Here is a 14,081-nt window from a genome sequence, read left to right on the forward strand (position 1 = left end):
CTTAACTTGTAAAAATAAAACTTGTAACTTGTAGAAATAAAAACCACAAAACTAAAGTACTGGACAAATATATAAGATCCTTGGATGTTTTTTCACCAAGAGTGTTAAGACACTAAGTCTGGACCTTTCTAAGTATGCCTGGTGAGCTTTCAAGGGTGGCTACTAAAAGAATTTAGAAGTGTATATAAGGGGCACCTGGGTGGCTCAGTGGTTGAACATCTGCCTTTGGCTCGGGTCATGATCCTGGGGTCCTGGGATCGAGTCCTGTGTCGGCCTCCCCACAGGGAGCCTGCTTCTCCCCTCTGCCTATGTCTCTGCCTCTCTCTCTCTGTGTCTCTCATGAATAAATAAAATCTTTAAAATAAATAAATAAAATTAAAAAATAAAAGTGTATATAAGTTCCCCACTAGCAGAAGAAGATGACAAAACAAAATTAAAAGGTCATTGTTTTAAAAAAAGACAACAAAAAAGGAAAGAAAGAAATGATATTTTATTTTTATTAATGACATTTTATTTTATTTTTATTCTATTTTATTTGTGTCTCTGATATCTAGTGAGAAACTTTTCATAGACCCATTAGCCATTCATGGATTCCTGTTTACATCTTTTGCCCATTTTCCTTTCGGATTCAGCACCTCCCTCCCTTGCCCTTATTGATGGGTTAAAAAAGAGTTCTTTATATATTCTCCCTACAAATCCTTTATTGTCATATGTCCAGCAAATATCTCCTTCCTTTTTGATATTCAACCAAAGATGCTATTGGGTCAAATGATTTTCTTTTTTAAGTCATCTCTGCACCCAATGTGGGGCTCAAACTAATGACTCTAAGATCAGGAGTCTCATGCTCCACCAACTAACTAATCCATCACTCTGCCTACAAAACACTGTTCACAACTAAGCCAAGTGATTGATTACATTTCCTTTCTTTTCTTTTTTTGATTATTTTTTAATTGCATTACCTTTCTAACATTGCTATTTGTGTTTGCCTCATTCTTTCTTTTTAATTTATTTTTTCTTTTACTTTTTTTGGGCAAGATTTTATTTTTAAATAACCTCTATACCCAACGTGGGGCTCAAATTCACAATCCAGAGGTCAAGAGTCTCACGCTCTTCCTCTCCTATGACTGAGCCAGCCAGGCAGCCCCTGCCTCCTTCCTTCTCATTTGTTACGTTTTCTCTGACTCTCTGGCCAAGGCTTCCCCTACATTCCAACAGCTCCATATGATGCCTAAGATTTTCCGGTTTTCCGTAGGTTTGCATGTATCCTGTCCATTGTTTTCCCAAAGACATCCATCCTAGATTCCTCTGTCCTTTGTCCCCTTGCTCCGGTCTGAACTTGTTGGTTTCTAGGTGTGATGCACATAGCTTTCTGAGAAAGGACACATTCCTTTGTGTGTTATTTGCTGGTTGGTTCATTTTTTACTTTGAAAGTCTGAAAATGTCTTTATGTATACTTAATTGATAGTGTGGCAAGGCCAACTTTAACCCAAAGTTAAAAAGCACTGCCACTCAGAATTTTGTTTATTTTTCAATGTTGTCGTTCCTTTTAAAATTACATACCATTCTATTCCAGTTTAATAAATGTAGCATCTTATCTGAGAGTATTCATTATAATTTTTTGAGGTTTCCCCCATATTGAAATTATACTTTAAATAGGCATATTCTGTTGCTATTTAACCTCAGGTCACCACAGTGGACTCATCTGAAATGTTTCTTAAGCTTTAGTCCCCTGAGGAGTTTCTAGAAACTGCACATACTCTCTCCACACCTAGATGTACTGATACAGTGGGTCTGGGGCTGGGCTCAGGAATGCAAGCCCTCCAAGGCAGTCTCACCTGAGTGTCTCCCTCTGGAAGGAGTCCTGCCTCTGGGTGTCTTGGGAATTAAGTCAGATTATAGTTCTGGCTCCATCTCAGACTTGGAATTCACGTGTCTGGGCCTCAGTTTCCTGGTCTTCAAAGCAGAGAGAATATGGATCTGCCTTCCTTACGCCATGTTATGTGGACTAACAGAGATGATGTCTGAGGAAGTCTTTGTAAACCACTCAAGCCTCTTACTACATCAGGAGGATGATGACGATTTGTCTGAATTACCAGGCTGAGGTCTAGGTAAAGGTCCTACAGTGTGCCATGAGATGCTCCATGGTTTCCCAGCCTCGGCTTCCATGACTGTGGAATGCAGAGTCTGGACCATCTGCCCATCAGAATCACTGGCTGATGGCAGTGTCCACCTCCAGAGGTTCGGATCCAAGAGGTCTGGAGTGGGGCCTGAGCATCCGTTTGTTTCAAGACACTTCCTGAATGAGTCTCACATGCTGCCTAGGCTGAACCATGGGCTAGGTGATCTGGAAGGCCTCTGTCAATTCTAAAAATAATCCAAGGCCTGCTGGGGATTGCCAGGCCAGAAACACAGATGGTGGTACCGGATGGGCTGGGGCTAGCCCAGCAGTCCCTGGCTCCCTCATCTCTGCTCAAGTGCGGCAGGACTCTCTCTCGGGCCAGCCAGGCCCTCGATGTGCCGGGGCTAGAGCAGCTCAGGCTGTGAGGGGTCACAGCTGTGCACCTGGCAGGCAGCCCCGCGACGCTGATCCTTGCAGCCTGCTGAGACTTGGGGCAGGCAGCTGCGGGTAGGACGGGTAGGACGGGGCGGGGGTCAGCCGTCTGGGGGCCCAGCTCAGGGCTGAAACATTTGCAAACCTTAGGGAGTGAGGACTTCCAGCTGGGAGGTGCTAAGTTTTAAAAAAACATGTTTTAAAAGGTTTTTTGAATACATTACAGTAACATGTGATCGATACAAAAAACTTCAAAAATACAGAACGAGATAAGAAAAAAACCCCACCAAAAATCACACAAAATACTACCATCCAGCTATATTATGATTTTATAATCCCTCTTAATGTTTTGGAATGTTTCCAAATGTCCATACATGTCATGACCCTGACAGTGATGTGTCTTGTGTTTATTCCAGGGCAGCAGAAAGCTGGGGGCGGGGGGGGGGCCTTATGAGATCTCCACAGGACACAAGGAGGGAAGGTCTCCCCCATGACTCCATTCTTACAGATGCAGAAACAGACAAGAGGGGACCCCTGGGTAGCTCAGTGGTTGAGTATCTGCCTTTGACTCAGGGCGTGATCTGGAGCTCAAGTTCCGCATCAGGCTCCCCATAGGGAGCCTGCTTCTCCCTCTGTCTGTGTTTCTGCCTCTCTCTGTGTCTCTCAAGAATAAATAAATAAAATCTAAAAAAAAGAAAGAAAGAACGAAGGAAAGAAAGAAAGAAGGAAAGAAAGAAAGAAAGAAAGAAAGAAAGAAAGAAAGAAAGAAAGAAAGAAAGAAAAGAGAGAGAGAGAAAGAAAGAAAGAAAGAAAGAAAGAAAGAAAGAAAGAAAGAAAGAAAGAAAAAGAAACCTGCCAAAGGTCACCGCTGGAAGGTTCTAGACTTGAAGCCCAAGCCTGTCTGGCCCAACACTCTACCATTTACTTCTACCAACCGCTGAAGTTGACATGACACACATGAAAAGAATTGTCCTTCAAAAGAGAGAGTTCAGTGTCCTTTCTCCATTTAATATTTCCGGAGCTTTCCTCAACATCATTAAAATGCTTCTTTATGTTCAGTAATAATCAAAGAAAAGCAAATGAAAGGAAGATATTCATGTAACATACTGACAACATTTAAAAATTATACCCACACGCATATGAGAAGTTTTTAAATGTTCAAACGCCTTGATCCAGTAATCCCATTTCTAGAAACATATCCTAAGGAAATAGAGAGGTAGGGAAGGTTTATTTATTTACAAAGCCATTCGCTGTGGCATTATTTAGAGCTGTGAAAAACTTGAATACATAACATGCAGACTTCAGAAAATGATGCCAGCACTAAAAATCATAGTATAAAGTATATTTTGTGGCACATGAACCAAGTAGGGTATGATCTCGATTTGTCAAGTTTGCAAAATAAATCCATATAAATTTTAAAATTCCAGTCTTGTTACCCAGTAATATATAAAGAGGGGAGACAGAGGTCTCCAAATGTATAGGATGTGTTTAGCATGTACTGAATTCAAATATAGCTTTATGGGGCATCTGGCTAGCTTAGTCGGTAGTGGGGTTATGAATTCAAGCCCCATGTTGGGCATAGAGCTTACATTAAAATATATTTATTTGTGTGTGTGTGTGTGTGTGTTTGTGTATGTGTGTATGTTCGTGTATGTGTTTATGGCATACTCACAATTCCCTTTGTGGGTGTGGGGCCTGGCAGATTGTGCAGAGCTAACCAGGTTCAAGGAGATACCTGTGCGAGGGCCAGAAGGGACCTGCCCAAGTAAGATCCTGAGTCAGGGCAAAAAAACTGGTTTCAGACATGTGCCCCCAAACCACAGCGCCAAGGACAGTCTCCAAATTGCAGGTGCCAATTTGCAAGCAAGTTGCTTCTCCCACAGGTAACCTTGAGGTGCAGTTGCTTGGAGAGTATGAGAAGGCTGTGTTTATTCGATGATGATTAACAACACTCCTGAGCAATGCCAGAGAGGCCAGGGTTTGCAAATGTGAATAGGAACAGCCTAGAAGAACAGTCCAATGTTACCAATCATATTTCTGAGTGGTGGGATTAACCAATAATTTTTATACTCTTTATAGTTCTGTATTTTCTAAATTTTTAAAAAAGGTTTTATTTATTTATTAGAGAGAGAGAGCATGAGAGAGAGTGAAAGAGAGCACAAGTGGGAGGGAAGAGCAGGCTCCCCACTGAGCAGGGAATCTGATGACATGGGGCTGGATCCCAGAACCCTGGGATCATGACCCAAGCTGAAGGCAGATGCTTCACTGACTGAACCACCCAGGTGCCCCTCTCAAATTTTTTACTCTAAATATACTATTTTTAAAATTTTATATTTAGGAAAATTCAAATATAGCAAAAGTAAAGGAGTCTAGTAAAAGGAACCTTTATGTGCTCATCATCCAATTCCAACTTTTCTCAACATTCTGCCAATCTTATTCCATCTATCCATATCTCAACTCATTTTTTTTTCCTGGAGTATTTTATTTTATTTCATGTTAATTTTTTAAATTTATTTATGATAGTCACACAGAGAGAGAAAGAGGCAGAGACCAGGCAGAGGGAGAAGCAGGCTCCATGCAGGGAGCCAGACGTGGGATTCGATCCCGAGTCTCCAGGATCGCGCCCTGGGCCAAAGGCAGGCGCCAAACCGATGAGCCACCCAGGGATCCCTTTCTGGAGTATTTTAAAGGAAATTCTAGTTGTTCTATCTGAGGCAAGCGGTTGGCCTCTGTGTCCTTTTCTTTTAGATTCTATTTATTTATTCATGAGAGACACAGAGAGAGGCAGAGACACAGGCAGAGGGAGAAGCAGGCTCCATGCAGGAAGCCCAATGTGGAACTCAGTCTCAGAACTCTGGGATCATCCCCTGAGCTGAAGGCAGATGCTCCACCACTGAGCCACTCAGGCAGTCCAATAGATTTTTTTTTTTTTGACAGTCATACATTCCTTTCATTCCTGAATGCATGCCCCTTTGCAACGTGGCTGCAACTTCTCCCATCAAGCTGGGTCTTCTTTTTGAGTTGATGAAAATGTTCTAAAATTCATGGTGGTGATAGTCACCCTTATCTGTGAATATGCTAAAGGACATTGAATTGAACACACGTTGTGGGTGAATTGCATCGTACGTGAATTACATCTCAATAAACCTGTTTAAAAATTTTGTGTAGGGGGCAGCCCCGGTGGCGCAGCGGTTTAGTGCTGCCTGCAGCCCAGGGCCTGATCCTGGAGACCTGGATCGAGTCCCACATCGGGCTCTCTGCATGGAGCCTGCTTCTACCTCTGCCTGTGCCTCTGACTCTCCTTCTCTCTCTGTGTCTCAATGAATAAATAAATAAAAAATCATTTAAAAAAATTTTTGTGTAGGGGCCCCTGGCTCAGTCAGTACAGCATGTGACTCAATCTCTTAATCTGAACCCCACACTGGGTGTAGAGATTACTTAAAAATAGATGTCCACTGTTGGGGTGCCTGGGTGGCTCAGTTAGGTGAGCATCTGACTCTTGATTTCAGCTCAGGTCATGATCTCAGATTTCAGGAGATCTTAGGGTTGTGGGATCAAGCCCTACATCCAGCTCCATGCTCAGCAGGGAGTCTGCTTTTCTCCCTCTGCGAAACTGTCTCAAATAAATACATAAATAAATCAATCTTTTTTTAAAATAAATATTTAAAAAAAAACCAAATTATGTAAAAATATCTTTTAAAAAGTAAGTAAAAATAAAGATTCTGTGTAAAGAAATCAGTTATGTTGAGTTTAACTTTTTTTTTTACTATTTTTTTCAAGGAAGCTTGAAAAAAAGGTTTTATTTTATTTTTTAAGATTTTATTTATTTATTCATAGACACACAGAGAGAGAGAGGCAGAGACACAGGCAGAGGGAGAAGCAGGCTCCATGAAGGGAGCCCGACGTGGGACTCGATCCTGGGTCTCCAGGATCACACCCCAGGCTGCAGGCGGCGCCAAACCGCTGCACCACCAGGGCTGCCTGAAAAAAGGTTTTAATGAGGAAAAACACAGACCACAGATGACACCTCATTAACATCTTCTATAGCAGAAATTTGTAATAAGACTTGAGATCTTGGATAATGTAATCAAGCAAGAATTTCTTTTTTGTTTGTTTTTATTTTTTAAAAATATTGTATTTATTTATTCATGGGAGGCACAGAGAGAGGCAGAGACACAGAGGGAGAAGCAGGCTCCATGCAGGGAGCCTGACATGGGACTCGATTCCAGGTCTCCAGGATCAGGCCCTGGACTGAAAGAGGCTCTAAACCCCTGAGCTACCTCAGCTGCCCCAAGAATTTCTTTTAAAGCAAAGACTAAAGTTCTCTTCACTTACATTAGTGACTTGCATTGGAGTTGACATCTGTTGTAGATTGGAGGAACCACACACAAAAAAGTGTATTAACTAGTTAAGTGAAATGTACACTTCACAAGAAAAAATATTTTCTATTCAAAAGGGCATGGTTGATTATTATTGGATGATTATATCTATATTTTACTAATCATGCTAATGTATCATGAGTTGTAACTACAATTTTTATGTAAGGGTTCCCTGAGACTTAAAAATCATTCTGAGGGGCACCTAGCTGGCTCAGTCAGTAGAGCTTGTGATTCTCAATCTCAGGGTTGTGAGTTCAAGCTCCATATTGGGCACAGAGCTTATTTAAAAAAAAAAAAAGCTTATTTAAAAAAAAAAAAGTTCCAAGAGTTCCTCTGGGGCAAAAAGATTGGGAAAGACTGCGCTGGAGGTGACTATTTATGCTTTCATTCTTTTTCCTTATGAAAATATCAGCAAATACATTTGTGTATTCATATTTCCACACTTTATTACCCAAAGGATAAGTGGTGGTGCACACTATGCACCATTCTATATCTTGCTTTTTTCCATTCAGCAGTATATCTTGGAATCACTTCATAAAGGTAGATCGGTATCTAAGGCACCTTAGGTTGCCATAAGAAATATTATAGACTGAATAGCTTATGCAAAAAAAATTAATTTTCTTCCAGTTCTGGAAGCTGAAGGTCCAGTATCAAGATGCCAGCCTGGTCAATTTCTGGTGAGAGCTCTTTCCCTAGCGGGGAGATGGCCTCTTGCTCGCTGTGTCCTCACATGGCAGGGAAAGAAAGTAAGCTCTCTGGCATCTCTTCTTATAAGGACACTTGTGCTATCATAAGGGTCCTACCCTCATGACCTCATTTAAACCTACCTCCCAAAGGCCCCATCTCCAAACATGATCACATTGGGGGTTAAGGTTTCAAGAGGAGAATTCTGAAGGGACATAATTTAGTCCATAGCAATAGAGATTCTCATTATTTTTTACATCTATATGGTACTTGATTCCACGAATATAACAATCAACCAGTTCCTTACTGATAGACTTTTGCATTGTGTACAATCTTTCTTATTAAACAGTGCTACTAAATGCTCCTTGACTGTATGTTGGATCACAGTTTTACCTGTGAGTCTTTGGGATAGATTCCTAGAAGTAGGATTGCTAAATTGAAGGGTAAATGCATATTTAATTTTGCTAGATTTTGCCAAATTGCCTTCCATAAAGAGTGTATCATTTTGCATTCCATAAGAAACATATAAGAGAGCCCAACTCCCCATATCTCACCATCAAAGTATGTTGTCAAACTTTTGGTTTTTTGCCAATCTGATAGGGAAGAAATGTTATCTCAGGATAATTTTAATATGCACTTCCTTTATTATAAAAAACATTGAGCATCTTTTCCATTTGCATTTTTTCTATGTTCATATATTTATCTCATTTTAAAAACCAGGAATACTTCATATCATATATTAGGAGTATTAGCCCTTTGTGATATAAATTGTAAATACTTTTTTCTGGTTTGTTGATTCGTCTTTTGAAAATTTACGTTCTCTCCCTCTCTCTCTCCCTGCAAAAGCATATTTATAGCTACATAGTAAAGTTTATTAATCTTTTTTTCTGTTTCTTCTAATTTTAAAATTAGTAGTATTTTCCCCACTTCCAAGTTATAAAGTAATGCATTCTGGTTTCTTTATAGTATTTTTATACATTTTCATTTTTCACATTTAGGTCTCTTACTCATTTATCATTTATTCCAGTACAGGAGAAGAATGAATCTCATGTTATCTTTTTCCATATGGGTACACAGTTGTCTCAACACCACTTACTTAAAAGTTTATCTTTTCCCCCACTGATTTGAGATACATCCTTTCTTGTATGCCAAATTTCCTTTTACACTTAGTTCTATTTCTGGATTTTCTATTCAATCCATTGGTCTGTCTGTCTGTTCATGTGTCACTTCTATACTGTTTTAAATATAGAGACTTTAATGTTTTAATGTCTTGGAGGCTAGCTTCTCCATGTTTCTCTTTCTTGAAGAAATGTACTAGCTCCTTTCCCTTGTTTATTCTTCCATGATATATTTATATAATAAACTTGTTCAGCTCTATAAAACAAGTAAAACCCAGTGGTAATTTCCATTGAAATCATGATTTTTTAAAAAAGATTTTATTTATTTATTCATGAGAGAGAGAGAGGCAGAGACATAGGCAGAGAGAGAAGCAGGCTCCATGTAGGGAGCCTGCCTGATGCGGGACTCGATCCTGAGTCTCCAGGATCACACCCTGGGCTGAAGACAGATGCTTAACCACTGAGCCACCCAGGTGTCCCTGAAATCATTATTAATGTATCACAGAAGTTAGGGAGAACTGACATCTTTATGATAATAAGTCTTTCTATTGAAGAGGATGGTACATCTTTCCATTTGTTCAAGTCCATTTTGGGGTCTTTTATGTGTATTTTGTAGTTTTCACTAATAACAGCTTTTGCACATTTCTTTTAGGTCTACACCAGATATTTTAGTGTCTTTTGGCTTTTATTTATTTTTAATTTTATTTTATTTAAGATTTTATTTATTTATTCATGAGAGACACAGAGAGAGAGAGGCAGAGACACAGGCAGAGGGAGAAGCAGGCTCCATGCAGGAAGCTCGATGTGGGACTTGATCCCGGGACTCCAGGATCATGTCCTGAGCCAAAGGACATTTTAAAAGATTATTATTTATTTATTTATTTGAGAGAGAGAGAGAGCAGAGCATGCGAGAACACAGGTGAGAGGGAGCGGCAGAGGGACGGAGAAGCAGGCTTCCTGCAGAGCAAGGAGCACAGTTGCAGGGCTCCATTCCAGGATCCTGGGATCATGATCTGAGTTGAAGGCAGACACTTAACCCTTTGAGCCACCCAGGTGCCCCTTTTTGCTTTTATTTTTAAAGATTTTCAAAGAGTGGTGTCTGGATGGCTCACTGGGTTAAGCATCTGCCTTTTGGTCAGGTCATGATCTCACAGTCCTGGGTTCAAGCTCCATGCCAGGCTTGGTGCTGGGCAGTGAATCTGCTTGTCCCTTTCCCTGTGTCCCTCCCCCAGCTCATGCCCACCCCCGCTCAAATGAATAAATAAATTAAAATTTAAAAAAATTTAAGTAAACTCTCTGCCCAGTGTGGAGCTTGAACTTAGCACCTGGAAATCAAGAGTCTTATACTCTACCAACTAAACCAGCCAGGCACCCCTCTGCTATTTTTATTTTTATTTAAAAATTTTATTTATTTATGCATGAGACAGAGAGAGAGAGAGAGAGAGGCAGAGACACAAGCAGAGGGAAAAGCAGGCTCCATGCAGGGAGCCTGACGTGGGACTCAATCCCAGGTCTCCAGGATCACACCCTGGGCTTAAGGCAGCACTAAACCGCTAAGCCACCTGGGCTGCCCTCCTCCCTTCCTTCTTTCCTTCCTTCCTTCCTTCCTTCCTTCCTTCCTTCCTTCCTTCCTTCCTTCCTTCCTTTCTTTCTTTCTTTCTTTCTTTCTTTCTTTCTTTCTTTCTTTCTTTCTTTCTTTCTTTCTTTCTTTCTTTTTAAAGGATTTTATTTATTTATCCATGAGAGACACACACAGAGAGAGGCAGAGACATAGGCAGAGGGAGAAGCAGGCTTCATGCAGGAAGCCCAATGTGGGACTTGATCCCAGGACCCCAAGATCACTCCCTGAGCCATAGACAGTCGCTCAATTGCTGAGCCACTCAGGCATCCCAAGATTGTGTTCCTTTCAACCCTTTTGGAATGTTCCAACTGAATAATTATATTATCTGCAAACAGAGATAGATTTTGGTTTGTTCTTTGTGTGTGTCTATTGTTGTTTTCTGCAAAAAGCATTATTGTTTCCATTTGGTCCAGGGCTTGGGCCATGGCTCCAGGGTGGTTAAAAAGCTGCCCCATGGCTGCAGGGAGAGATTCAGGCAGAAGCCCAGACAGCAGGGGATGCCAGAGGGGCCTCTCAGGGGCCACCAGGCCCTCTGAACTGTCTTATTTGAGGACTGAGCCTTCAAAGAGGTCATCACCCAGCCTGGTGGCTGGCTGGCCTATGGAAGTGATTCAGGTGGTCACATCTTCCTGATGGATTTCACCTCCTCATCTAGGAAGCTGTTCTTCAGGAGGTGGAGGTCTGTGTAGGCAGAACCCAGGACTTGCAGATGCCGAAGGGCCTCATTCGGGTTTTTCTCCAGGGGCACGGTGTTTTCTATGAGGTCCAGGATTTTTGTCCCACTCCTCTTGGGGTGGCTTCTGCACATCTGAAAGAGGGTATGGCCCTCTTTCAGAGACATGTCATGCTCAAAACAGAAACCCAAGAGAGATAGGTGGAGGCCAGCTGATGCAGATTAACTAGGTGGTTGACAGCGGCCTCCAAGTCAGTGGAATAATCATGAATTATTTTAATTATTCTGAGTAACTCTAATTTGGGAGCTCAGGTTGGTTAGCAATATGTGTAGCTAAGAACAAAAAATGGTGTTAGCTACTGTGGGAGAAAGGGGATGGATGAGAAGATGGTCCTGAGGTTGGGAATGGAGAGGATATTGAAGTGTTCCAAGGCAGAAAGAAGGGGATTCTGAAAATATGTTCCATCTAAACACTGTTGAAACAAAAGACAGATCTGTTGACTGCCAGGTAAGCTCCTAAATATAGATCCTTTTCTCCCTTCTTTTCCATTATTATATTTCTTTTCTAAAATGCTTTCTCTTATGTATGTGTTGGCTAATACTTCCACAATCCTGTTAAATCATAGTAGAGGTAGTAGCACTATTCCTAACTTCAATATTTCTGTATAAGTAAGATAAGATGCCAATGGTTGGGCAGTTAACTATATAAAATCAGGTATGAATTATGCCAACTTTTATATATATATATATATATATATATATATATACATATATATATATATTTAAGGTATAAGACGTTAAAAAGGACCACAAACTTTATTAAAAGTAAGTAAAGGTAACATATAATATGTACAGACGGCACATGTGCCAATTTTATTTGCAGATATTGCAATACCCCAATGCATGTTTACAAGTTACACTTTTGCCACAGCCTTGGCTAAATCTTGAACCACTGCAGAATTTAGCTGTGCCAGAGTGCTGATATTAGCATGCTTAGAGGTGCCATACTTGTTCTGGATAGTCATGTGCTTTGTAAGCCCACGATTCACCGTGACTATATTCTTAGCCAGGTGTTGCATAACGTTTAGAAGGGATTCTTCAGTGTATGACAGATAATGCTGTAGAGTTGGTGTCCATTCACCGTTATCAAGAATTTTCAGCGCTAAGCAAAAAGCTCCTGCTGCAATCTGAGAAGGAGGAAAGTGCACCATATCGTAGTCCAACATAGATAGTTCCATCAGGTATTTGGCCAGAGTATGTTGCTCAACATCAACTTCTCCAATCTTAGATGCTCTCCGAAGGAAATGCAGGGGGTAGAGGGCGGCCCAGACCATTTCATAAAGATCTTATAAATGCAGGGGGTAGAGGGTGGCCCAGACCATTTTATAAATAAAGATCTTAGAATCTTCATTTCCATCTGTCTGATTTGGTGTTTAGTGTAAATGTTGTCAGTCACAAAGGCAAAGTCACCAATTTCTGGAGGGTACATTTCCTCATATTTGCTTGCAATAAACATGGCAGTGACACCAACCAGCTGCAGCATCTTCTTGGGCACACAGTTATTCTGCATGGGCCGATCAATAATGGAAACAGTCATGTACATGGTCTGCAGTAACCTGAATTTCATTTGAACCTGTACTAGCCAGTCAATTAGGATGGCAATCGTGTTTCCAGTGACTTCACCACCCAGTAGGTATTTTGGTTTGACTGCTTGTTCTTCCTCAAGTTGTCTCAGATAAGCATAAATATCTTTCACATATTCACTACAAAGGTTTGGATCATCTCCATCTTCTGCATCTACATCATTCACCGCAAGAATTACATCAGAGAGCGGGCAGCCTGGGTGGCTCAGGGGTTTAGTGCCGCCTTCAGCCTAGGGTGTGATCCTGGAGACCCATGATCCGGGTCCGCATTGGGCTCCCTGCATGGAGCCCGCTTCTCCCTCTGCCTGTGTCTCTGCCTCTCTCTCTCTGTGCATGCATGTCTCTCATGAATAAATAAATAAATAATTTTTTAAAAATTACATCAGAGAAAGCCTGACACAGATATTCTTCTGCAGGGGCACATCCAGATGTTTCCATCGGGCTTAGAGAGGGAGTATCAACCAAAACAGGCTTGGGCAAAAGTTTTTCTTCTTCTTTTTTTTAAGATTTTATTTATTTATTTATTTATTTATTTATTTATTTATTTATTTATTTATTTATGAGAGAGAGAGAGAGAGAGAAGGAGAAGCAGGCTCCATGCAGGGAGCCTGACGTGGGACCCAATCCCAGGTCTCCAGGATCACACCCTAGGCTGAAGGCAGGCGCTAAACCACTGAGCCACCCGGGGATCCCCCAAGTTTTTCTTCTTTAACCGGCTCAGGTTCCGGCTCTGGTTCTGGCACAGGTACAGGGACAGGCTTGGGTGCCTTCTCCAGAGGCTTTGGTATTTTTTTTAGCGATGACTTAGCCAGGAACCGAAGTTTTTGCTTCCTTTTTCAGAGGCAGTTTGGCCTGTGGTTTGGTTGTTCACTGACTTTGTTACCAATGTCTCCCAGGGCAGTTCTTGGCCTCAGGCCAGGCTTGGAGGCTGCAGCGGAGGCCAGAGGCACCCACTTTGCCCCTGCCAACCGATCTTCGTCTTATTTTCAACATTAACTTTGGTGTTCCTGATGACCTGGAGTGCCATGGTCGCATCTTCACTGGGGGAGAGGCAGAGCATGGGAGCCACTGATATGCCGGAGCTGAGGCTGCCAGGTCAACAGCTGTTCCTCCTCAGCACGCCCCTTTTTTATATTATCTTGTAGGTCTTCCTTAAAGTAGACAAAAGATTGTGTGCAGATAGTTTTTTGGGGAAGGTGAGCCCAGGGAACAAGAGAAGTAAGAAATGGGGGGGCACCTGGGTGGCTCAGTCAGTTAAGCATCTGCCTTGGGCTCAGGTCATGATCCCGGGGTCCTGGGATGGAGCCCATGTCAGGCTCCCTGGTCAGCAGGAAGTATGCTTCTCTCTCTCCCTCTGCCCCTCTCCCCACTCATGCTCTCTCTCTCTCTCTTTTTCCTTCTCTCTCTCCCCC

The 14,081-nt window shown here is 41.7% G+C and overlaps 1 pseudogene; it reads right to left on the reverse strand.

Annotated features, from left to right (window-relative positions):
• Positions 1 to 11,940: 11,940 nt before the first annotated feature.
• On the reverse strand, positions 11,941 to 13,696 carry LOC140600674 (G2/mitotic-specific cyclin-B1-like; annotated as a pseudogene).
• Positions 13,697 to 14,081: the final 385 nt, after the last annotated feature.

This window comes from Canis lupus, chromosome 12 (assembly GCF_048164855.1).
Source record: "Canis lupus baileyi chromosome 12, mCanLup2.hap1, whole genome shotgun sequence".
NCBI classification, from domain to species: Eukaryota; Metazoa; Chordata; class Mammalia; order Carnivora; family Canidae; genus Canis; species Canis lupus.